This window comes from Lutjanus erythropterus, chromosome 9, assembly GCF_056507025.1.
Source record: "Lutjanus erythropterus isolate fLutEry1 chromosome 9, fLutEry1.hap2, whole genome shotgun sequence".
NCBI classification, from domain to species: Eukaryota; Metazoa; Chordata; class Actinopteri; order Lutjaniformes; family Lutjanidae; genus Lutjanus; species Lutjanus erythropterus.
This window is the reverse complement of record NC_139325.1, coordinates 42,448,193-42,471,440: the sequence shown is the minus strand read 5'-3', so window position 1 is coordinate 42,471,440 and position 23,248 is coordinate 42,448,193. Positions and strand designations below refer to the sequence as shown.

Genomic DNA, 23,248 nt, shown 5'->3' with positions numbered 1-23,248 from the left:
TGATTAGATCTGTCTTTTTTTCCGGTGCATTTCGACTTTTTGGCCTATAACAACATTCTGGAGTTATTGCAAATACTGGGATCACATAAATACTGTCTTCAGCATCCTCCCATCAGCTGTGGTGAGTCAGTGACACAGCGCTACTACCTTAAAAATACATATGAAGTTCATGAACATAGTAACAAAATCTGTCCACAGTTTTTGTTTTGGTTCAGTACATATCTTAGTTACAACAAGATTAAGCTAACAGAGCAGTATTCTTTTATATTTGTGCTATTTATTTAGTTTGGGAAACCCGACTACCTCTAAAAAGCATTAATATTAGCTGAAGTTGGCTGCTGACTCAACAGGAACTAGACATCATCTCTGTTGCTTGGTTGTTATTGAGGGTGGGACTACTTGTTTGAGTACGAAGCTAAGTTACATTAAATGGGAGTCCACTGATGTGACTGATTGTTTTTTACAGTTATTAGTCAGACCCCATGTGTTTCCAGGGAAACAGAGACAACATTAGCAAAGAATGTCTTTATTCTGAGAGTGAAGTGTCCCACAATATGAATACGTTTTGATTATATCTTTTATTTTGTTGGTAACTGTCGCCTAACTGCTCTTATAATGTTGCAGCCCACAGTTTATCAGGCTAAAAAAACACGTTTATACTCACGTAGGGAAGGAGGATTTTACTATTTTAGTTATCAAAGCAGCAATCATATTCTCATGCTGATATGAAGACTTATACATGTTTGATTAGGCACCGCAAGAGCTCTGTCTGTGGTGCACTGCACTGCAGTAAAAGCTGAGCCAGGATCAACTTTTCTATCAGACTGCATTTTCTTTTTTTCCAGAGCCTACCAATGAACGCCGGTGCTCTAGTCTTATTTCAATGAATGAGAAGCCTAAATTGTTTGTTTTTTTAAAAAACATGGAGCTATTGTCACGGTGGAGGGTGATCTAAAAGGGTTAACATGAGTCATTTGACCTTTGTGACCCTCATTCTGACCTGCGTTGAATGCGGGAAGGTTGCTGCCTGACTTTGGTAGACATGGGTAAGGGATCGGAGATTATTAATATGAGGGGATGAGAGTTAAAGGTAACTGACATTTAAAATATTTAACTGTCCCCCTTTAAAAGAAAAACTGAAAGAAAAGACTGCAGAAGTTAAACTGTGACAAACCTTTTTAGTACTTATGTACACTTATGAAATTCTATGTATTTTCATCTCACAGTGACATGAAGTATGAAACAGGGGTGCCGACTCGGGACTCTGAACACTGACAACGAGACCTTAACTTGTGACGCCAGTCTCAAATGAACAAGTTCAAGGCCTGTGTGATGCAGTGCATCACACTGACAGCCAGAGGAAAAAAAAAAACGGTGAAAGGACGATAAAAGTGAAGGGCTGCGGACAGAAAGTACCAACACAGACTAACAAAAGGCTGGCTGTTGCCACTCTGGGGCTGTAACATCAGCCATTCCTGTGAACCCACGCTGATGCTGCTGACGTAATGTCACATGACACTCTCCTTCAAAAACACTTATTTCTGAGTGCAGCTGCACAAATATGGCAAAAAGAAATCATTTTGACAGGTATTGTGGTTGTGATATGATTCATGATTAGTGGAAATGGCATTTTTTGCATCATAATTTTCATTTCAACTGTAAAAAGTGTATTAAATCATCAATTGTCAATTGTCATTGTCAACTGTGTGTCCCACAAAGCCTAGACAATAAAATCACACAATCATTTATCTTTTTGAAAAAATGTTTTAATCAATCATTTGTTTATTTTTGGGATCAGATTTGAGAGCATGTTAGCAAATCAGATTAGCCTAAATGAGCATTATGGTTGTTACTATGTACCTTATCTTGGACGGATTACTAGAATATTTTACTGAAGTCAATGTACTGCTACTGTAAAGAAATTTTATTCAAGTAAAAGTAAAACTACTGGTGTGATGTGAATGCACTTCAATAAAAGTAAAAAGTAGGTCAGTTTAAATGGGCTGAACAATTAATCAAAATCTCATGTCTTAAGTTAAAATGTAAAATGTGTCACAAAATACAATTATAAATGAAGCATTGTGGCGCTTAAGAGACAGCCTGGCAACCAAATCATCATCATTTTTTTTCCAGTGAAAAAGAAACACAAAAATTACCATTCCCACTAAAATTATGACTCACAGGATCTGTCAAAATAATCGCTATCTGATTGTTTTTTCATACTGTTCAGCCGTAAGTCTGAGTAATACTACTGCATTACAAGGGAAAGTCGAGGGAGGATAAGGAAAGCATTGTAAATAATCAAGACCTACTTTATTAAAGAACACATTCAGGCTAAAAAATTGCATTAATATGTCTAGAGGTCTAAGAAAATATCCATACACTTTCTAAATGCAACTTAACTAGTTTTAACCACAAGAGAGGACAAAACTCGGACAAATACACAAAAATGACCAGCAAGTACCAAAAACAGCTATAACACTGTCGTCACATTACACATTATTAAGATACAGAAATTAAATAATCTGTCATGTTTTATAGAATTAACAGCAAAATAAAACATCAACAAGGCAGACAACACATAGATGTACAAACAACATAAACTACACAGCAGCTGCAGCCACAAACACACATATTAAAACAAAAAGAGCCCAACAGTTTGTGGTGCACGCACACACACACACACACACACACACACACACACACACACACACACACACACACACACACACACACAGCCATCCTCTGAGGGAAGCGTTGCAACCATCACAGTGAGTCTGTTCAGTCACCTGTCTGAACGACAGTCTGTGAGCCCTGAACTCTGCTACAATCTGCACACAAGTTCAACTTCTTTGCTTTATCATTCTCAAAACACAATACAGCAACCAATCCAGGAAGCCTCTCTTCTCCACTCAACCACTTTTGTCCTGCTGCACTCTTCAGAGTTTTCAAATATTTTGAGCTCAGTGAGCGCATGACAGCTTCACAGACCTCACTGAGGATAAACTCTGAGGGCACAGCTGGAGTATTCACCGTGAGAATTTTAGCATTTAGCATGTTAGCCAGATGCAGTGTGCACCTGATGGTCACTCAACACTGTGGTTGTGTTTGATCTATACGATCTGCATAAGTAAAGCGATTAGCAAGAAGATTACCTATATCTATATATTTATTCTAAAGGTACAAATGTTCCTTGAAATCAGGTGAAAGGATTTATACATGCAGACCCGAAAAGCCTATGTCTACATTTTCCCAGCCAAATTTATGTTAGCCATTCAATAATGTTACTTTTGCATTTCTTGTAGTAGCTTCAAGTAAAAACATAATAAATAAAAGTAAAAACACTCAAAAATATACAATCATGCAAAAAACAATTTTGTTACCAGACAAGAATATATTACACCCACGCCCTTGTGATTGTGGTTACGAAACTTATAATTGATGCAATTAAAGAAAAGACAAGAGACAGACTTAAACAGTGGTGGACATGTCAGAACATGCACTCTTAATGACAGAGAAATAAATCCATTTATGACATTAAACAACCGTGAAGTTGTGGGAGGCTACAAGTTCATCAAGTTCATCAAATGCAAACTAAATTGTGGGGTGTGTGCACTGTGAAATGTCAAAAAGTGATATTACCCCTTGCAATTTCATCGTCACATGGTTGGCACGGGCAAAATTCATACACTGCTTTTTCTTCAAAACTGTGGAAATTACACTAGAGGCAATGTTCACCACTAATTTCAAGGCTGACTAATGGCAGTGACACATGGAGATCAAACAAATATGTTATAAATTATATTTCATGCTTTTCTGTTTGGTGGCCAAAATTTTCCATTTGGCAGCCAGCGAAAAAAAAATCTATTCAAGAAAAGACCCTTGTGTGGATTACTGGCTAACATTAACGGCACTGCTGCCAACGTGGGGCAGTCAGTGATTTGTGTCTGGGATGGCTGAGCTTTTGTCTGGCAGGAGGGCTTACGTAACAGGAGCTGCTGACAACACGTGGGTGCTGAGCTGAGGGCTGGGAGAATGGCCTGGATCACTGAGAGAGACAGAGAGGTCACCACAGCCCACTGCGTCAGCCCTCGGTGGGCTGAGAGGGTCAATTTACCGCTGAGACTGGGGACACAAGTTTGTTTTGCTAGCCTTTAGATAATTTATGAGGAAAACCTTCTTCTTATGGAATGTATGCACTCACATTTGAGATGTTACCTACATAAAACAGCAGAGTACAGCCACTGTCCTGTGTTGTTGACCAACGAGGGGGGGGGGGTTAAACAAACCTGATTTTCTAGCCTGACAGAAAAGACAAGTACAAACAACAGCATGTAGACTTTGCTAAAAATGACAGTGACTTCCTAAAGATGGAGGAAAAAAGATGAAGAAGCTGATCAGTGTGAAAAAGGGATGTGTAAAAAAGCTTCTGGCCAAATGGTGGAACAGCTATGTAACCAAGCAGTGGCACACCAACAAGACATTTTTAGATATGATCTGCAAAAAAGCTACCCTGGTTCCAGACATCTGAATCACTGTTCACATGTCTGATTTTTCTTTTAGGAAAAACTAAATGTCAATTCAGCCTGATTATCCATCTACATAATATCCACAAAAATAAGAATAAAAGCACTTGCTGTCACTACTACTTCTAGTCTAGTCTACTACTTTCCACAAATTTAATTTCTAATACTAGTTAATTCTTAAACTGCATTTATTGAGTAACAGGTGCTAAATTAAACCTGCTTGTTGTCATTGGCACTGTCTCTGTTGTTATAAAGTTCAGACATGATTTAGGAGCACTAGTACAATGTGTTGTTCTCAGCGTGGGGTGAGGCCACTACCCACTGTTCACAACCAGTGCTAGATAAGGAACGTAAGGAAATGGACAATAAAACGTATGACACACAAAGGGTAAGCCAAAAAGCCAGGGCCTTTAGCCTCCTGCGTGCAAAAGAAATGCTTTGTCATGCTTCCCTGTGTAGGTTACTCATGCAGGGTTACTCAATATGCCATGACCCAAATTATGAGAACACCAAAAACTAGGCTATATCTTTTAACAATGTTGATGAGGAGCAATGGTAACTTACCTACCACACAAACCAACAAGCTGGACCCTTATCTCTCTGGAATTTAAAGATCCACAGTTCATCTGGCAAAAGTTGGAAATAAAACTCTCATGCATTATTAAACCTGCAATGTTTTTTTTTTTACCACTTTGGGCCGACGGAAACCAGTTGTGAACACAACATTTAGCCTACATATCATCAGCTTTTAAGTTGATATGGTGAACCTGTCACACATCTAGCAGTTACAGAGCAACATTATCATTCATTTTGGTTTGAGTCTGTGTCTACATTAGGGCTGCAATCACAGAATTGATGGTTCTGTATGTATGTACCTCAGTTTTAGCGTCATGGTTCAGTACATTTTGATACAGCAGGGAAAACAAAAAAAAGTAAAAAAAAAAAAAAAAAAAAAAATGTGTCATTTATTTAAAAATGAAACATTCAACTGGAGCTTATTGTCCATAATTCTCTTACTGTAACAGTTAAGGTAATTAAACACTGACATACTGCCAATAAGAAAAACAACAACTAAAAAAAAATAAATGTTTGTCAATAATGCTCAACTGTAACACTGACCTGTTAATAATTCCTGAACAACTGCAGCTTGTTTATTCAGAGCAGCACAACAGACTGACTAACAGGTACACATGAAGGAACACTGAAGCAGAGCTCAAGCACTTCGATCAGATGATTAAATCCTGTATTTTAGAGCGAGTCTGGTCACATATTCAAAGACAATCTGCAGCGAGAGGCTGCCTGAACGATGTGGGGAGAAAGACTTGTCTTCTCCCACTCTGCCTTTCTAATGTGTCTGTTCAGTAGTTTTATGTTTGTAATTGTCATTTTCGTGCTGATTTACTGTTAGAGTGACGTGTGAGGTGGCTACAGTAGTACATTCCTTCACTCCAGGTGTATCTCAAAACTGGAATTTGCACGTTTCCCTAACATTAAATGCATGAAAAGCACTCTTCAGTACTCACTTCACACTACGTAGCATAATAATTACATAGTATTCACAAATAAAAAGCGCTTGGGGTTGTGGAAATTAGGTCAGGACACAGACCAGTGACGTGTCCCAAATCTGATAAATGAATTTTGTTAACATCGTGCTGTGATACCGGCGTTGGATTGGATCATCCCATCTCTAGTCATAAATTATGTGTTCAAAGTATTTTCACAGACAAACACAACTTCAGCTGAACAATGCTGGCAGACGATTTGACACTAATCCTTGTTTCTTTTCACAGTAGCTAACAGGAAGTAACGACACTGCATAAGCTTGACTAACCCCGGTGAGCCAACTAGTATGCTACAGCTGATAAAAAAAAAACAACTGGGTGCGCCAAACCGAGGAAGTCCCATACTGATCAGAATGTCCTGTAACCAAACAGTTTGTAATGAATAACCTGTACACACTGTTATACTCCTAGTCTCATCTAAATGATACATTTGAGTCCAATATTTGCTCGTTTTTAAGCTTCGCGCTGCTCAATAATGTAAGAAAATCATATTCCAATTACTTTGACAGATATTGCCATATGATTCTGGTTTAGTAGTAGTCATTTTTGCATCACAACTTTCATTTTCACTGGAAAAATATAAAATCAAATCATGATAATGTGACATTTGTTGGATTCTGTACCAAGCAAAAATGTTTTCTTACATCTGGAGAACAAGATTTGCAGGCCAGGCCATCTCTGCAGCACTACAGTACAGTATAATGCTGTTTTGTCACACATTTTTCCCTTATCAAAAAATTGCAGCCTCTGCAATTTGGATATTGAATTTATCCATATTACAATATGGATAATATTTCAATTAATGGTGCAGAGCTACTTTGGAGCTGGTGACAATTTTCTGTAGGTTCATCGCTACGAGTGACCCCTTTCACATTGTTATCAAATTGTCATTTGATATTTCAGTCTCATAAAAAGGTTTGGGTTCATTTATCTCATTATGTGTGACTAAAAGACCTTTTTGATTATTTTTGTATCATAACCCTCTTCCTGTAAAATGAAAAACTATTTTTGATGACTCATCTTGAACTCTGGGTTGGTTATATAAATGTATCCAATCAAATGTGATTTGGGGTGCTAGATAACCCTTCCCACCATATGAAACCACAACTGACCATTAGCTAGTGTGGGAAGAGCAATATCTTCGTAGGAGGTGTGTGTTTGGATTTCAGCTGGCAGTACTTTGTTTACATTTCCAAAGAATGTGGTTTAGGTCTAATTTATTCATTTCAGGGAGGTGTGGACGGAGGCCGACGGTCCTGCAGCTCTGGAGCTCTATTGTGCTGTATTCACTAAGCAATGCCCACTTTGGAGCAATCCAGTGCAACCCGAATTTGATTTAGATCTGGATTTGATTTAATCCCACTCATAATCGAGCCCCACCCACATATGCAATTTCACTCAGAAATAGTTCACATTACAGAAGTTACAGAGGCTCTAACTTCTACTTTACTTTGACTTTGAGGAACCTGGCCATTTTATGAACGTCAGTAACTGAGAATAACACTGACTCTTGTATTTCGGATATTACAACAATTAGACAATTTAGATTTAGTTTAATTCAAAGACAGATCACCACGTGATCCTGTGCATTAAAATCCTGTCAATCAATCTCAAAGCCAGAGGAGATTCCAAGTGGTGTTCTGAATTTTTGTAAAGGGGTTACCCTTGTGTTTACATTAGGGATGCAGGCGATTAGTCGACTGTATGATTAAATGTCTCCACCCTCACTAGTCGGCACTAGAAATACTAGTCATTTAAACTATTTATCAGTGTTTCATTCATGCATGATGCCAGTTATCTGTTGCCTCAAAGATTTTATGCAGCCTCAGACAGCAGCCCCTCTCACCCAGCGCATACAACGCGATCACCTATGCAACTCCGGATGTTTATGTCAGCAGTCGGACAGATGACAGCTCGTACAACCAGCACGGTTTGGCAGTGTTTTAAACTACGAAATGGAAACAATGTTGAATGTAGACTGTGACAGAATAAGCTGATATATATTCACTCGACTGGAGAAACATGCCCACATTAAGCACATACACGAACATAAACCTGTAAGCAGAGCTGCTGCTGCTGCTAGCACTGCTAACGTTAGCCACACTGTGTCAGGCTGGCAGCTAACGTTAGCTTTGGGTCCTTTACCCGCAGACACTGTCATCCTCTTCGGTCTGAAAAGGTGAAGTGTTTAGTGAGTTGTTGTCATGTTTTGTACATTGATGTGTAAGGTTTGTATTGCACAGCGCAAAGTAGCACATTTCAGCGGCATTTAAAGTACAATTTGGTGATTGTAGACTGATTAACAGCTTCAAATGACTCTTAATACACGCAGTATTTTTGGACAGTGTTGAACATTATAAATGAATAAATTCTGCTGAATTTTAACGGATTTCTGAGTGTTTCCTTAGTGTTAGAATAGTCGACTAGTCTAAACTAAATTTTGTGCTTAATCGACAGGGAAATTAGTCGCCAGGAAAATCCCTAGTTTACATGTGGATCACAGGTTGTGTCTTCCACAGAAACTGCTTCTCCACATGCATTAAACTAGGCTAGGTATACCTACAGAGGTCTCCATGAACAAAGGAAACAGGGCCATGGCCTGTAATGTGTTTACAATAGAAGATCCATCACTTCATATGTGGCTCAGTAAGGTTACATTCATCGTGTGAAACATGACCTTTTCTTTACAATTAAGAGGGAAAGAAGCTGGGGTCAAAAGACACGCAGAGCATACTACACCTGAATAGACACTCAACAATGACCCGAGCCTGAGAATTATTTTATTGCCAGCCCAGTTTGTGGTAAAACTTCACCAAAGACTGACTAAGTTAGTCTGTTTCCCTTTAATGGTCAAAACATGATGAATGACCACGTCTATGAATGTGTAAGTTCTATTTTAAGTTCGATCACAGAAACCTTTCCTGTGATCTCAGCGAATGTAACACACCCTCTCAGCCTCGCAAAACAATATGAGTAATGAGATAAAGGGCATAAAAAAAGCAAACGGGGAGGGCTGGTGGGAGTGATAAGTGCAGCCCCAGTGCTCCATCTCTGGTCTAGAGCGATGGTGGGATAGAAAGCAAAACCTTTCAACCTCTGAACAAAACTATACTGTACTGACAGCTAGAGCTAGCCCAATATATCACGACTGATATCAGCTCACAGCAGATATATTGCATCGGCGTAGGCTTTATGTTGGCCGATAAGTAACTACAAACTGCAGTACAGATATGCAAATTAATTTAGAAACAGTCTTTCCAATACATAGATTGTTGACCAGAAAGTAGGCCTAGGCCATACGGCTTACGAAAAATATCTGGATATTTTTAGGCTATTCAACAACATATGATATATATTCTGATACACACATTTTCTCTAAAAATAACATGCTGCAAATTCTCAAATACTGATGATCTTCCAGAATATGATGTGCTGCTGTGGATTAAGAGAACAGTTCACCCCATATCCAAAACACACATATTTCCTTTGGCCTGTGGTGCTGTTCCATCTAAACTGTTTTGGTGTGGGTTGCTGAGTTTTGGAGATAACAACCATAGAGATGTCTGCCTTCTTGGAAAAACTCAACAGCAATGTCTCTTTCCAGAAAGCATGACCCAATTACTCAAGATAATCCACAGACGTTGTTGTGAGCAGTTATGGTAGAATCTACCAGGACTTCTTTCTTTTCTGCTAGAAAGAAAGTAGTTTCTACATGAAAGAGAAAACAGATATTGCTCTACAGGAGAGCACCAACATGTATAAAATGTCCTATTTCATTGTATCTTGGTACAGTTCTTTGAAAACAAATCTGAGGGATCTCCATCAAGATCCTCTTGCTAAAATAAGTACTATCTCTGCCAATATAACATTATCAAACTTTTAATAATCTCAAATATCAACGTCAGTCCAGCATCATCCATACTAGACTGACAGCTAAAGAGGGAATTTGAAGAGACTTAAATCTCCACATGACTGATGCACTTAACTCAGTCTAATGTTGTCAGTCTAAGTAAGTGTTCTAAATGTCTGTGAAAGGTGTAGCTTATTGTCCTTAAAACCACAGAAACGTGCATCAAAAACTTGTAGGAGTGAACAGAGCAAACACTTCCTTGTTAATTCCCTTTCTCAGTGAGTCAAAGGTCTGTTTTTAAATACTCCAGATATAGGGCTGGGTTAGCTGTGAACAATCAATCACAGTAAACACCGTATGACTGGAGAAAACCAGAAGAGGAAGAAAAACAAAGGTGTGGTGAGATGGCTGTCCTTCAGCTGTCTTTATCAGTGGAGTGCTGTAATCTGGTTACTGACTGAGCCCAGTCAGCCTACACTGACTCATTATATAACATCAGAGCTACAGCTGGGAAGGAGGCTGATTGCTGCCTGGCTGAGGAATGGAGGAACACCAAGCCCTTTACCCAGTTCTCCCAAAGTTTCTCTCAGCTGAACGGAGCAGCACAATAGCTCTGCTGCACATATACTATGCAGAAGAAAAGAAAGAAAGAAAGGGCTTATCCGTGGACCCTACAGCCTTGGACAAGAAAATGCACAACAGTGCAAAATCCTTGCTCGCTATAGCACAATATTATTCTATAGGGCTGGGCAGTGCAAAATGACACAGATAAATACACCTATCATAAGGCATACAAATTGCTCCGCCTGTGAAGAAAAAGCAGAAGATATCTCGGCCAATTTTGTCATTTTCTGCAGCATCAGTTGTCTTCAAGGGCAACTGAATGCATCATATGAGCAGTGTAACGTAGGCACATTCATTTCCAAGGGCCTGCATTATGCTTAAGCATATGATAAACATTGCATTGTAAATATACCTTCAGGCTTATACAAGGCTGCTGCAGAGAGAGGTTTGCATTGCAAAGTGTGTCAGTGATCTTCCTCCTGTCTCAAAGTCAAAATAAATTAATTTATAAAGCACTTTAAACTAATACATTCATTGTAGAGGACACAGACCAGAGGTTGACCTGTATGTAATAAAAAGAAAATGCAAAACAAGACAAAATTTAAGATTCTGTTACTTTAGCATTGTTAGCCATTAGGCTTACTTCCTGTCCTGCTTGTAAACTGCTGCTTCACTAATTCACCCAGCAAATGTGCTAGACCAGTATTGAGGAAGGGGACTAATGTTATCAGTTCCTATTGGTTGACATCTCAGGAATCAATACAGTAAATTGGAGTGTGACCATTTCCCTGGACAAAAGGAAATATACCAGTAAGCTGGTCATCAGAGAAAAATCAATAAAGCCCACTCAACTGCAGAAAAACAGAGCATCCACAGAGCTACTGTTGACGTGTGAATTATAGGAACTAGTGGACCGTTTCAAGTCCATTAGCTGAAAAAATGCTTCTTCATGTGAATCAAAGAAAGCTTTTGTCTTTAGTGGAGCAAAGAACCCTGATATGGCTGCAGTAAGGACTGGTTATCTTCTTGCCAAATAAGGACATCAATTATCTTTCACCACTTGCCTTATCCTACACTGTAAGAAATGTCAAGCTTATGAAGTGCTTACAAACAAGTGGCAATTCAAAAAAGTCTGAAAAGATCAGCCTTCCTACAAGGAGACCAAAATGTTTCAGAAGTTTCCTTAAGAAAGTATATTATTACTCTAATAGACAACATTTTTGCACTGTGAAATGTGCAGCGTGCACATTCCAACCCTGATGAAGCTTTGACCACCAGCTGTGGGCGTCTGTGTGTGTAATGCGTAAGACAACACCCGTCTGAATGCACACACAGCTGATGTCAGAGATTCCACACCGCGCCTGCCCTCTCAGAGGCCATGCCACTCGAGCTGGTCGAGTCCAAAAGCTGTCCAGTCATCACACAAAAATTTGCCAAGTCTAACTTCCCTCTCACGGCCTCCCTATCACTCTTGCTGGTTCAGAAACATCTAAACCTGATCCATGTGAACTCAGCAACCGGCTTTTTTCTCCATGAGAGCTCAAGGCAAAATAAGGTGAGGAAAACAAGATCTACTTACATACAGATCGTGAATTTGAGCTTGGTTTTATTGTTTGGAGTGTACAGAGTCACACCATGTGTTAACCTCAGGTTGCGGCAGCTTTAACCTTTATCACCGTGCAACTGAATAAAGTTCATCTTATCTAAAAATACTAAAAATAAACAGAATCCATGCAACATGAGGAATAAGACAAAAACACATTCACGGTGGTACAGCTCTATTAATAGTATTGTTCATGAGGACATTAGACACTGGACTGCTTGCTCTGAGTATCTATACTTGCATCTAAACCAGAGTAATAACAACTGTGTAAGCACAACTACAGTACCAATGCATGCAGAGAATCACCACCTAATCTCTGAGTTGCTAGAATTAGAGCAACCTCCTGTTTCAGATTGTCTAAAAATAATCCGCTCATAATCACAGTTTAAACATAGAAACTCTGCACTGTGCAGAGTTCGAAAACAGCAGACAACTAACATTTAAACAACACCGGAACAAAACGTCCTGACGGACGCCTTAATTAAAGACAATCATATATTGATGACGTCATTTGCTCTCTTGATGCTTGACTCAAAGTACCCACCCAATTTAGGCCTAATTCTCATGAACAAAAAGGCAGTGATATCCCGGAGGCCACATTTTTCTGAGCACAGCACAGCAAGTAGCGTTAGGGCGGGTACCCATTTATAGACAGGATGGGTTCAAGTGAGGTTTGAGATGACGTAAACTCATCTTCCAGCGTGCCCACTATTCAGGTGACAAGGTGTAAATTTGGTTCGGGAAATGGGACAAAATGTCTCCTCGTCTGTGAAAGAAATATTAAGAGTGCTTCAAAGTGGCTCCCTTCAGCCTAATGTGGACTCCTTCTGATATTCACTGGAGCAAAGTAATAACAGTCATGTCCAGCCAACTGAAATGGGCAGTATTAGCTTCTGAGCACAAGTGTTTATCAAAGTGTCTGAGAGCTGATGTCATGGTTTAGCACTGCATGTTGTAAAGATATCCGAATTAGGCCTGTACCCGACTCAGAGTTTTGTCAGTTGAATCATTTTGGCTGTTCAATACCAAACTTCGACTATTCGTTCCTTTTGTTTTCACTTCACAGTCTCATGCTTTAGCCTGCCTCATGTTTTAATGCCTTTCATTGTCATCTGTGAGGTGAAAACATCAGATTTCCATGCAGTTAAAAAGTTAACTTCATTAATTAATGAATTGATCGATTTGAAAACATCATACAATCTTCTGCCCATAAAAGAGGCAGAAGACTGAGTAGAAGGAGCCAGAGTACATCTCCCTTTTTAACTGCTGATAACTCTAGCGTGTGCACACTGCAGACAGATTTGATTTGACAGAATAGATTTGTAATCTTTCAAACTGAGGATAAAATATTACAATAAAAGATTTGTAATATTTTATTAGTCGTTTGTAAAGGGGCCCATTTGCCCAATCAAGCAAGTGGAAAAACAAAACAAAACATAACACTGAACCCTGATAGCGCGGTTATAAAATCAGACCACATCATGGAGCATTTCTCCTGCTGATGGCACTGCCAGCCGGAGATTCAATCATAGTGGATGCCAGGAGAGGAGGTCGTACCACAGTCTGGTTCAAAAGTGGTATAGCCAAACTTACTGACAGTTATCACCAGAGTGCATCGAAGCAGCTGCAGGCCTGCTGCACTGTCCGGTCTCACGCTGCCCTCCACTTCAATCACCATTCTCTGCTTCAATCACAGTTGTTTTTGTGGTAATTTTGAGACTTGGTTTAAAGCCTGCCATTGCTCTGTGTACAATGGTGCAGCTAAAAAAACACAAAATTGCAGAGATTCAACTGACAAAATGCGATCTTCTCAACTGATGACTTATATTCACTTAGTTACCCAAGATCCCTTTGTTAAAAATTATAGGTTTGAGTATTTTTTAAAGAAAGAAAGTCCAAATTCTCAGTTCAGCTTTTTAAATGTGAATAATTTCTGGTGTATTTACTTCTCTCTGACAGTAAACTGACTATCTCTGGGTTGTAGTCAAAACAAGACATTTATGGACTTTCTGACATATTATAGAACAAACAACTAAACGATTAATAATCGACAGATTAATCAACTGTGACAATAATTGTTAGTTGCAGTCCTACTACACAACTTTATTTTAGTAAAAATACAAAAAAGAGTACAGTTTAACATGCTACAGTGTAACTTTGAATAGGAACAGTAAATAGAGAGAGAGAAGACATGAATCAAAGGGCCGCAGGCCAGAACCAAACACAAGGCTGCTGCTGACAACTCCTAGCCCCCTGCAAAACTGAGCCAGAAGGGCACCCGTGTTTAGAATTTTATCTATATTGTTTACCCCATGCTGTAAGTCTTCCTTTCTCTCTGTCTGTAGCAATGGTTTATTAGGCAGCCTATTACAGCTGGCCTCAAAGGTTCTTAGTCTTTGCCTGGGGCATGTCACTGCAGTCAAAGCCCAGTAATCACCAGTCAAGGAGTGCTAATTAACAGCCACATGAAGCAGGCTACTGTGGAGAGGGCTATAGGGGACCGTAAGTGGCAATCCCACATTCCACACAGAGACCACATTACATTGTGCAGACTGTCAGTGCGGTGGACACCTGAAACAGCAGAAAATGTAATGAGGATATCTGATCCTCACAGTGAGCGAAGGAAGTGGAAACTAATCTGCTATCAATGCATTACTGTTTTAGGGATGTGCATAAAAAGAAACCAAAAACAAGACTGTCGAGCTGCAGAGCATCCAGTCCAAAGTGTTATTCTCCCTCTGAGCGACGGCAGCACAGGGGTAGATGGATAAATTCTTTCACTTTCTGATAATGTTTTGATCTCTTTATTCCAGAAAGCTGCCAACCTAAACTCCAGACTCAATGGCTGACAGGTCCTCATTCAGCCCTGGCTGCCTCTTTATCAATTTTCAGCCTTTGTGAAGAAACACAAGCCTCTGCATCCATCTGAACACTGCCCACCTGTTTATTAGCAAAGAAACGGGAAATTCAACCATGAATTACAACATATGCAATGACTCAGCAGAAATAATAAAGATGATCAAAATAATCAAAAAGTATTCTAAAAATAGATAGAGCATGGTGCTGATAATCAAGGATTCCCATGAACAGACTCATACAAAAAAGATGAATCCCTCTCAATCATCACCCATGACCCAGCAAGAAGTGTTTAATGGTGCCTGCGTCTGCAAAGTTCCCGCCCTCTGCCCGTAGCTTATTTATTTATCTCGTGTTGCTATGCTCGGGACACTTTACCAAAAACGTTGACATTTGACGTCCAAGCAGTTCCCTTTCTTGCATGATTACAAACAACAACTGACAAATCCTGCTTATTCTACATTTAACGTCTATTACACTGATAAGAAATAATGTTTCTGGGTTGGCAATGCCATGTTTCCATATAAATTTAACTGTCAAGCAAATTTGACAAGACCTTTTGAAATATTGCAAAAAAACAAAAAACAAAAACACAAATCAGACGTGTTTCCATCAACTGGTTTAGAGCAAATAAACTACACAAAGTGTAGTTTTGCCAGAAAGCTGGCTGTATTGGCTAAATTAATAAACAGAGTGGAAAAAGTAGAGGCTGTGAAATAAAAACAAAACCAGCTGTTTGCCAACCACTAATAAACCTTACAGAAGAAGAAGAAAAAAACAAAGCCAGTCACCTTTGCTGTAAACATCATTTCTGTTAGGTAAGTTGTAATTGTTCTTTCATGGGACAGTAAAAAAAATGAGCTTCTGTGTCTCTTTTCGGAGTTGAAACAACTGATCAATCACGTGAATTAAATGTTTGTTAGGTCAGAACTTTTTCCTTAAAGTTGTTTGGAAAAAGGGAAAAAGCACCTCAAGTCAACAAAAACAAAATGCACATAAAGATACACTGAGGGAAACACATCTAATGACGGCAAAATATCCTTATTTGCTTAATGTGCAAACAATGTGCTTGTTATTACATAATTCACATTTAGAAGACGAGCGAGATGACTACTGCTTTAATATGCATATTGCCCCTTGAGGAATATGAGACATTTCTAAGGACACTAATTTGAGCTTCGCCCTGTGCAAATTTAGAATTAAGTTTACTTGTTCTACTCCTGCAAAACAAAATAAGACTGAGCAAGAGAGACAGTAGACTCAAATAAATATTAGAAACCAAGTGGAGCTACACCTTGCATCTACCATGTTTCAAGACAGGACTAAATCAAATACTGAGGATCCCTCGTGCTAAATCAGCCTGAATGTGAAGCCAACCAAGCGCTGCTAGATCTAAAGCCAGTGGCTAAACGAGCACCCGCCTCTGCAGGCGGGCAGCACTAATGCTCATGTGAATCCCCACGTGCTGCGGGCCAGGCTCTGTACACAGCAGGGCGACTTCACGTCACTCCCTGTGTGATGTCATCCTGGGTGACAGGCTCCTCATCAGGGCTGTGTGTGGGATTACTCCTGCTGTCCTGGATCAACAGGGCAGGGCGAGAGGGACTGATGTCTTCTAGCCTGACTCTGCACAGGAAACCACCCTATTGTCCACAAGCTGAAGTCGCATCTAAATCTCATTATTCACCTGCTATACAGCTTTGAAATAACCATTACCCACTTAACAAATGTTCACGGGCTTCGGCTGTGGCTGGTAAATTTATCAACTCCACGAGACACTTTGACAAGGACCAGTCCAATCCATTCCAATCCAATACAATACAACACTCCTCCTTCTGCTCGTTTTCAAATCCAACAGCTACCAGTAGGGATGGGAATCGAGAACCGGTTCCAAAATCATTCCATCAGAATCATATGCCTCTGAGCTTATCAAGTCCTTTAATCCATGCCAGTATGCTTTTCTCACTATTGTACGGTGCAAAACAATGATATCAAATTCATGCATCTAGACTCCTGGAAACTTACTACAAGAAAAAGTCATGGAACAGATCTTTTCCCACTCCTTATCTACACTGTGTTCAGACTCAGATACTAAAACATGTGCATTGAGGCTGAAAACCTGTGTAGGCCTTCCTTTTTTCCCACAGAGAAAATCCTTCAGGAATCAATAACAGAATCGATAAAGAATGAAGACTATGAAACAAGTTTACATGTTAGAAAGTACAGGGGTGAGAAAATATCAATACACTTGAATATCATGTACAGGTTAGGAGTGCCATATCATATCGTTCATGATAATGTGTGATAAAAATGTGTCATATCATGATATCACTGATAGCGTAATTTCATTTCAATTACTTTATGACTGCATGCAGCAGTAACAAGACTTGCTGAAAGCAAAAGTAACATTACTACCAAAAAAGGTAATGACTTAGAAAATATGGACACACCATAATAATATGTAAGCAATGTAAAAAGGTGATAATGCCAAAAAAGGATACTACAACAAACTTGTTCCACCATATATTACATATTTGAGTGCAAAAAGAGTCAGTAATCCCTGCAATATTGTGACATTATTGTACTGTGAGGCAAATAACGCACTTCTACTGCAGATGTATTGATTAACTGCATCAAAATGATTTCAATATGAGGGGAAAGGCCTTCATAATATATTCAATCCATATTCATATGCATGAAAATATATGGCAAATACTGTTTGCTTTCATGCAATCTAAATGATTAACCTTTGTAGATATGTTTGCTATGGTAATTTATCTACTTTAAAATGTAAGTCACTGTTTATTAAGAATTATGTAATTTTAACAGCTGTATAATGATGTGCCAAAAATTCTGACAGGGCCGATAAGACTGTGAGGTTTTGGTTGGTGTATATCATTAATTCTCCACCCTGCACTGTATGCAGAGGAGGAGAAGGTGAAGAACATATAGTTACTGATACAGTAAGCTCTCATTACCATGGTTTCTCTTGTGGGAGTGGCGTGTCATGCTGTATGGGATTATCGCTGCTCGGCTGGTATATAAGGCTATATCTTTCCTCATATAGGCTGACAGTTCTACCCTACTATGCCGTCACCTCTGTGGTATAACAACGGTGAGAGTTATCTAAATTTAATCCAAAAGCATTCAGTGAAGGTCTAATAGTCCACAACATGCTGTTCACACTCAAGCAGCTGCTGGCACCCAGGTAGATGCCTCAGTTCTAGGTCTCTCCACCCTGACACAAACAGCCCTGGGCACTGGCTGGTAGCTGTGTCACAAGACTGGCAGGCAACCAGCCATGCTGGAGAGGGTGGGGCTCCAAAGAGTTTTATGAGTTGCTGTCTGGACACAGAGGCCTCTCGGAGACAAGCCACCTATTGATCCCTGTCTCACAGTGGCAGCGGGGGGACGAAGGTAGTTTTCTCTTTCGTGCCCCATCTGTTCCTGTCTTTCTGAACAGTGCCACTTAGAGATGAGAACACAGACGCATAGGTGGCTGTGTGGATGTCACATTCATGATATGTCATTTCTTCATCTTGACAGTAATGAAAGCTGCAAAATGTCCTAAAAGAAGCAGGTGCTAGCGTTGCTAGGGATGTGCACGATTAGTCAGCAAAACGATTAAGCGTCATCACCACTCTCAGTAGTCGGCACTAGAAATACAAGTCAATTTGACTATTTATCAATATTTTATCAATGTACAATGCCAGTTAACTGTTAAGTCTAGGATGTTACACAGCCACCCACAACTAACAAGGGCTGCAGCCCCGTCAGACAGCGACCACACTCTCTCCTCATTAATGCCATATAGCCGGGATATTGTTATCAGCAAAGTGGGACAGATAACAGCTTGTAAACAGCAAGGTTTGGCAGTATTGATCTAGAAAATGAAAGTAAGGCTGTATCACAAAACACTGGCATATAACGACTCGACTGAAGCAATGAGCAGCCAAATTCAGCACAGACATGCAGATGTTAACCTGCAAGGAAAACAGACTGCTAGCGCCGCTGCTGACCTGCTGATGACTGCTAATGTTAGAAACACTGTGTGGCTAACGTTAGCTCTGGGTAAATGTCGTTGTTCACCCACATGATCAGGATGCTGTGATCCTGTCCATCTGAAAAGTTGAAGCATTTAGTGAGTAGTTATCATGTTTTTAGGATAATCTGCAATGTTTACAATGCACAGCACACTCAGCTGCATTTATAATATAATTTGGTGATTGAGAATGTGATTAACGGCTTCAAATGGCCCTTTACACATACACTGGACAATGTTTAACATGATCAATTTCTAAATGGTACTTTCAGAGTAGTTAACTAATCTAAATTGATAGGGAAATGAATCAACAGGAACATCCCTACTAATCAGACTGTGGACATGTATTTGATTTTGTCCATACTGCCCAGCCCTACTTTATATACCGTTGGGTAGTTTAATTTAAAACAATGCATCATACAGCCTACTATAGGATCATAACTATTTGAGAATGTAAATAACTAGATATATATCCATATCATGGCCTAAACCTCAAAAAAAAAAAGGCATATCGCCGAGCCCTAACATGTATGCTGCAAAATTGAGTGGAACATGTACACTTGACACAAAAGTCATGTGCTTGTCCTACTAACCTGGAGAAGCACTCATCTATTTACTTATTAATCTGACCGTGTTTGAGAGATCCTATGGGAATACCTCCGTGGCAAAAAGGGCCTGGCTCTGAAACTGACACTGGATCCCTAATGCACACACACACACACACACACACACACACACACACAGACACATAGTGAGCAGCTGTTTGGGGGAGCCCAACAAGAGACAAATTTAAATTTTCATACCCTGGTTACCCCTGTGAAACACTATATTCTCTAAGGCAGTCATAACAGCCACAGCCGTCCGGCACAAAAGCAGTAAGTAAGATCCATGTTAAAGCCATTAAGGATATGAAAGATAGCTGAGATAGTAACATAAAACCTTAAAAAAGAAGTACAGCTCCAAACTGAACGTTTCCCACCAGAAAGACAGACAACTTAACTAACTGCCTGCTTTGTTAAACTATAAACTGAGACTCATATTAGCTCTTTTCTACTCTACCCACTATTGTGTAATCATATGACTGTTATGTGTCACAGCAAAACAGTAATGCAGCAACAATGCCACTGTCACCAGGTCTTGCAACTTCAAGATGATAGCCAAACCCTTTTCTACAGGCAGCACGAGTGTCTACACACTACTGATCATTTAAAATAACAGTAAAAACATTTTACCATTCGCATTATCCGTGTCATGTCGTCTGTATCATTTTCAAATGAGGTGGACATGCTTACCGCAGCCCATTTGAATACTGCCTCTGCATAAGCTGCAAATTGCAAACCACACATTTTCATCCAGATCGACAAAATTCAAGTGATTCAAAGAGAATCAAATTGCAATAACTCAGTGAACAAAGGCTTTAAATAGATTCTGCCTTGTTCTGTACCACTGGAGGCAAGTTTTGAGTAGATTTATCTATTGGCTGTTCTGTGCGTTGACAGATAGTCGGTCAAGCGTTCACCCACTGGCTCCTATCATGTAAACACTTACAAAGTGGCTCAACTCCGTTTCTGTTTTCTTTAGTGGTAAAAAACACTTCTATCTCATGATAATTTTCATTTTACGCCCTGCCACTTTGGAATCTGAATTGCAAAGGGAAGGATGTTACACCCTACTTAAAATACTTGCCCGAGGTGCCCTGTGTGCTGCTGTAACCATCAATGCGTTTCTAGAAGTGTTGAGGACGTCCATAATGAAGCCTGACAGTGCAACCTCGCACACCCTCACACAGACTGTGCATCAGGGTATGAAAATCATTTTCATCTTCGAACAACAGTGCACGGTGAATCCCAGAACTGACAGGCAACTTGAATAAATTCATCATCCACAGTGATACAATAATGCATAAACACATAGCTGATTACCTGCCACTGTGACTGGTAGAACAGACAAACCTACCAGTCATATTTAATAGCATTAAAGGAATAGTTTGGATTCTTTGAAGTGGGTTTTAGGTACTTATCCATAGTCAGTGTGGCAGTTTTGTTTTGGGTAGAGTTCATGGAGGCAAAACAATTCCCTAAACATTTAAGCTAACACTAGCTCTCAGTTTTTGTTGGCTTGTTTCTTAGACTGAAGAAAATACGAGCTCCCCTGAATATGTACAGTCACTCACTCTCCAGGACTATGAGTGTTCACATTAACAAGTGGAACCAGATCTGCTGACTCGTACAGGCTCACTCAATGGATGGACCATCTTTCTACAATAGCCAAAGTGCTGGGCGATTGGACGAATATATCGCTGGGTAGTCTGTTTGTTTCGGGCAAGTTTTGTCATTTCATTTTGCTAATTTAATGCTCTGTACAAGTGACAGCCACTGCTCCGCAACATGCTATCATTCAACGGCACCGTACATATCCACTGAGTCAGGCGACGACCGAGAGGAAAACAACATGTAGAGTTAGATTATTTTAATATCTAATATGCTGAATTAAGGATTTATTTGGTGATTGTTTTTTTCTATTTAATAAGGAAAATAGGAGAGAGAATATAACCTTTCGACATTTTGTGACCTAGATTGTTGTGGCTTGTACACATCTCCCAGCTGTCTTCTTTTTTTTGACTGGCAGTGGCAGCTTGCATGCGATAAAACTTCAGCTTCGATTCTGGCACCCAGAAACACAGCAAGATGACATTTTCGTTTGGTCATGTGGTCTTCTGCTCTGAGATGTTTTGTGCTTGCCTCCAGTTTTTGCTTAATTTTGCCTCCAGCCAAAACTGTGACACAATCTTGACAACAGCTCAGAAAGGGTCAGTTACCTATTATCCACTGTTTCTGTCATTGTGTAACTCTGGTGTTCTGAAGGGATAGCCGGGATTCACTGAAGTCACACAATAACACAATCAAACTGACTGATTGTGGCAGCAGTAGACAAGCAACTCCCGAGTTCTGCAAGATAAAAAAAAAAGTGTTTTTTGTCAACGGAGTCTGGCTGCTTTGGAGAGAGCAATATTTGGCTTGTACAGTGGTTGTTTTCCTTTGAAAAAAGTTGTCTAATACCAAGGCAAAGTGGTGAAGACATTCTAAACAGTTTATATTTAATCAGAAATAGACTTTTTTTAGGTGGGCATTCTTTATGTGGCTAAAATAGTCTGCTGCTGGCCCTATCCAGAACAGTACATGACATTGCTTCATACACAAGTACTCTCGCTGCTTCTGCAAACCAGGGGTGTGCTGACTGCCATCCACTGTAGGTAATATACTGACTATGGACATGTGCCTCAGACAAGCCCACTACAAAAAACAAGCCAATCCGTCCCTCCGAGTTGATACTTCCTTCTAACTTTCCACGCTGCTACTGATCAACAGTCTGCTATGAACTGTCAGGCAGTTGACTGTGTGTCCTGCATTTCAAACGCCAGCCTGCACACATTCACCAGAGGGACTGAGTACAGGTGGGAGGGCTGGATGCGTTTCTTTTTCCGACCAATAGCTTCTTGAAATTCCATCAACCTTTTATGATGATGTTCCTACTTACTGCTGCCTATGTTTCCAACAGGATATGGCTTTTTAACTACATAAACAGTCCCCGTAGGCCAAGTGCAGTAAACAACTTGTACCTGTCATACTTTTCATGTTGACTGTCTGTCTGTCCTGGTGTCCCAGCAAACAAAAGAGCCCACAAACACAAGAACCTAAATAATTCAAGGCAAAGTGTAATGCAACCCTCTCTCATCATGGTGATGTTGGAAATGACGGCAAATAAGCCAAGTCTTAGTTTCAAAACGAGCAGGGAACAGTGAACCCAATGACCAGCCAGCTCAGGCTGCAGTCACACATAACTGGCAGCAAGGTTTGGAGAAAATGCCTGGCGTTACTGATTTGACTCACTCGATCAAGTTAGCAACTGGATGGTAGCTTTGTGAAATCGGTCGGTTTGGTGAGACGTTAAGAAATACATGTGAGTGAGTGTAAATAGTTAATTCAAACAGTTTTTTTTCTGAGCTGGTGCTTTAAGTAAATGTTACATCACACATGCACCTTAAATAAAAACAGGGCTCAGATAATCTGGATCGTGACTGTCAGCTCTTAGATGAACAACACCATTACTTAACTTACATTTTATCAGAGATAGCTAATGAAACGTAAATTAATTCTAAAGGCAAACACACAACTGATGAAAGGGCAAATATAGAACTGATCCCCCATTCAGAGCAACTTGAAAATGCAATGTTTAATTGCACAG

At 39.8% G+C, this 23,248-nt stretch overlaps 1 protein-coding gene across 4 annotated transcripts in view; it reads right to left on the bottom strand.

The window, feature by feature from the left end:
• Positions 1-23,248, bottom strand: part of otud7b (OTU deubiquitinase 7B) — a 45,574-nt gene that overhangs the window by 21,657 nt on the left and 669 nt on the right. The window lies entirely within an intron of this gene.